Source organism: Myotis davidii, unplaced genomic scaffold (genome assembly GCF_000327345.1).
Source record: "Myotis davidii unplaced genomic scaffold, ASM32734v1 scaffold327, whole genome shotgun sequence".
In the NCBI taxonomy this organism is placed as follows: Eukaryota; Metazoa; Chordata; class Mammalia; order Chiroptera; family Vespertilionidae; genus Myotis; species Myotis davidii.
In genome coordinates this window covers 1,226,150-1,230,212 of record NW_006298628.1, presented here as the reverse complement: position 1 = coordinate 1,230,212, position 4,063 = coordinate 1,226,150, and positions in this window count along the sequence as shown.

The following is a 4,063-nucleotide window of genomic DNA, read 5'->3' as shown; positions in this document are numbered from 1 at the left end:
CGGCACCAACCCCTTCCTCTGAGCACCGGCCGGCCGAGGCCCCGCTCCCGCCCCGGACCGCGCCCGCCGCCTCCCCAGACTTTGGGGCGAGGCTAGGATCCGCTGGGGAAGCCCCGATGGCGACCCAGATGCTTGGGAGGCCCCGGAGCTAGAGACGGACGACTGGACTGCTCAGGGCGAGGCCACATCCCCGCAATAAAGACTGGAACCCAGGGTGTCGCTCTCACCAAGTGGACTCTGCGGGATGTGGCGGCCAGGTCTGGACCACACCGCGAAGCACTGGCTGCTGTGGCAATCGCCCCCCTTCCCGCACAGCCCCGCAGCCTGGCACTGTCGCTCCCAGATGCTCCCTCAGCCCTCGCCCACTTGATCATTTCCATTCATTTGTCGAACATGGGCGTCGGGTTGATGGAACAGCGAGGAACCCATTTACTACGCACTCACGTGCTAAGCACTTTAGGCAGATTCCTTGCTTTAATTCTTGCAACCGCCCTCTGAAGTAGGTAATATCACTCCCATTCAGGACTAGCTACGTTATTTGCCGGGGCCCAGCCCCAAATGAAAATGCGGGGCCCCTTGCTCCGAAATTGGGTTACGAAGGCAAAATGAGGACAGCAGAGCATTAAACCAAGTGCAAAACCCATTTTGTAGAGGAGGAGACTGAGGCTCAGAGTCACCAAGCTAGCCCAGAGTGGGGCTGGCACTCAGCGTCAGACCGCTCGGCTCCGCTGGCTTGGAGCCCCAGGCTGCACAGCGGGCTTAACCGGCAAATATTGACAGACTGTCGTGAACCTAGTGCTGGAGAAACGACTAAGCATCCCTAAGCCCACAGCCTCCCGGAGCTCAGAACTCAGAGGGGCAGGCGAGCCAGGAACAGGAGCCCCCAGGCTCCTTGGTTTTACCGATCGCCCCTTCAATCTGCCCGGCCCTCCTCTCCTTCCCAGGGCTGGCAGTGAACCCCATCTCAGCCACGCAGAGGGGGCCTGAAGGCTTATGCGGGATCTGGGAAACCAAGTGGCGGGGGGGGGCTGTTACCTCATCCTGGGAGCACCCGGGTCACCATCCCTCCTTTTCTACTCAATGCTCTGCAACCACTGGGCCACCAGACACTGATGCGTCCTTAGTGCTCAGGGTCTGGCCCTGCAGGCTGCCAGCCCCACCCCCTCTGGGGTGCAGGGAGACAGAAGCCTTTCACAGGCCAGAAACACCGAAGTTGGGGTTTCGGGAGACACACGGTGCGGCTCTCCTTCGTAGGGCTGGGGTGGGGAAAGGAGCCGCCTTTTGTTTTGCAGGGAGTCCCACCATGACGGTGCGGCTCTCCTTCGTAGGGCTGGGGTGGGAAAGGAGCCACCTTTTGTTTTGCTGGGAAAGGCAGGACGGACAAGAGCACCTACTTAGGAGTCAGACTGACAAGAGTTCAAACTCTGCTCCAAGATTTGCACACAGTAATTAATAATAATAATATAATCACTTAGTAATAAGTGGTTATGCTCCCTGGCCTTGAGTAAATTACTTAACCTCTCTCTGCCTCTGCCTCCGTTTCCTTGTCAAATGGGAACAAGAGTTCCTTCCTTCTGAGGTGGCTCTGCGGCTCCTCCCAGGCCACTGTCCATTTGGCCCGGGGTGCACCCTCCGCAGAGGCTAACCCGGAGGATTAGCCTGCCACCCCCCCTCATTCCTGGTTTGCAGGCAGTGCGAATCCAGCCCCCATCTGTCTTCTGCCCCCCACACACAGGTGGTCTCCATCCTGGTCACTGACAGCCCTTCACCCCGCCCCGACTCGGGCTCTTTTAAACTGGCTGTCGTGGGAACACTGCTTCCCGGACCCTCTCCCCCAAGGGGTGCTGCTTTCATTCCCACGAAGAAGAGGTTGGTACCCTCGCTCCCCACAGCTGCTTCCAGACCATCTTCCTCCTGTAAGACCCCTCCTTCCTTCCTTGAAGGCTGGGAACCACTGGGCTGTCCCTGCCTCCTCCCCTCCCCCGCCCCCCCCAAGGGCTGCGTTCCACCTCATTCTTGCCATGCTTCCGTCCTGGCTCACAGTCTTCTACTCACCCAGGTCTTGCTAAATCCCAGGTGACTCTATTGTCCGAGAGGATGACCTTGCATTTCCATGACACCTCAGCAACCCTCACCAGTGGTCACAGTCTGGAGGTGGGTGTCACCCCGGATTCCCCCACATTCACGCAGGCTTCCTGTTCTCTGACCCTGCCCTCATGTCTCCCAGGGAGCACCCACCAGACTCTCTGGCGTGCCAACCCTGTGTCATTCCAGCGTCTCAGAGACTCCTCTCCTCTCATCAACGGCCTTCTCTAAACCGAATCTTTCCCCTGGGTATTGGTCACAATTAGCCTCATCGGTCTCGAAAGTGTCTTTCCTCTCACATCATGTCCATACTCTCTGCGTCCCCTGCCTTTCCCTGCCCCCTCACCCCACTCTACCAGCCTCTGCTGTTACCCTCACCTCACTGGAGCACCGTCTGCCAGGCCCGCCAATGGCCATATTGCTAAAGCCAGCGGGCCTTTTTGTGTCCCATCCCAGTTGGCTTCTCTGGAGTCTGACCACATGGACCCCTCTCCTTGCAACTCTCTGTCCCACTGCCTCTGGGGTGCCACCCTGTCCTGGTTTGCCCTTGACATTGTGGCCATTTCCCCTCTTGTCTTTCATGGGTGCACTCCTGAGTCCCCCAGCCAGGCCCGGGCCTGCTTCCCTCCTCTCACTGCAGTCTGCCTGATCTCTCCTGTGCCCGCACTGTCTCCACCCTGAGCACCCAGACTCCTCTCGCCCACCCACCTCTCCTCGGCATCCCAGAGCCTTGTCATGCCTACATGTATGTCTCAAGGGCTCCTCAAGCCAGCATGTTCAGAATTGACCTCATGAACCCCACCGAAGCCTCTCCCTGTACTGACATCCCCTCTGTCTCCACCTCCACCTGGTGCAGGCCTCCACAGTCGCCTCTGGTCCGGCTCTGGCCTCCTCACCACTCCTGCTGCTGCTCTTGCCCCTTTCCCGGCCATTCTTCATTGGGGAGACAGAGGGAGCTTTCCAAAACGCAGGGTCACTCCCCTGACCAAGGCCTTCAACAGTTTCCTTCTGCTCTCATCAACAACAGAATTCCCTCTCCCGGCTCAGGAGTCCCTCAAAGACTTGGGCCCGAACCTCACTCTCATCTACCGCCTCTCTTCCCTGTGCTCTGAACTGCTGCCAGGCTGGCCTCCTGCAGGTCCTCAGCCTTGACTCACGCTGCTCTGCCCCAGGGCCTTTGCATATCTCTTCCTCCTGCTTCCCCAGTACTCCCCACCTGTCCTTTCCAGGTTCCATCCTCTTGTTCTTCGATGGCTGCTACACAAACATGATTTCCTCAGGGAAGACTTCCCCCCTTGCCTCTCCCACCAGACCAGGTTCCTTGTTATACTTAGTCATGGTCCTTCTCCCCATGAGTCGTTGTATATTCATTTGCATGGCTTTCAGATGAGCTTCTACCTCCTTCATCAGACTGTGCGCTACACACGGGCAGGTGCCTGGTCTCTCTCTGCCACCGTTGTAACTGGCAGAGTGTCTGGTAGGTAGTGGGGGGCACCAAATAAATATTGGCAGAATGTAGCAAATGAGACACGTGTGTAAAGTATATGATGAGACATAAAGTGGGTTCGTCATTGTTGGTCAGGGAAGACTTCCTGGAATGGGTGCGATTTGAGCCGGACCCTGATATTGAGAGGCGGCACCGAGGCAAAACGCACTGGCTGGGTGGGCCCGACAAACCATATCTTCTGCTCCGGCCTCATCTCCCATTTCTAAAATGGGGAAGGGTTGACAAAATAAGCCAGGGCTCTGGCCTTCCACGGCCTTGGCATCCGCCAATCCCTCGTGTTCTCCTCAGGAGGGCGATCCTCCCTCAGACAGCTGATTTAGGTCTAGCTCAGTCCACCCAAGTTCGTGCGCACACCCAGGTGGTCCCAATCCCGGGTCGTCCTGGATGGAATCCCGCGCTCGGCCACCAGGAGGCGCTCTGAGACCAGTCACTGGCCCGGAGTGGCGGCGAAGACCAGCCGGAGGTCGCTGC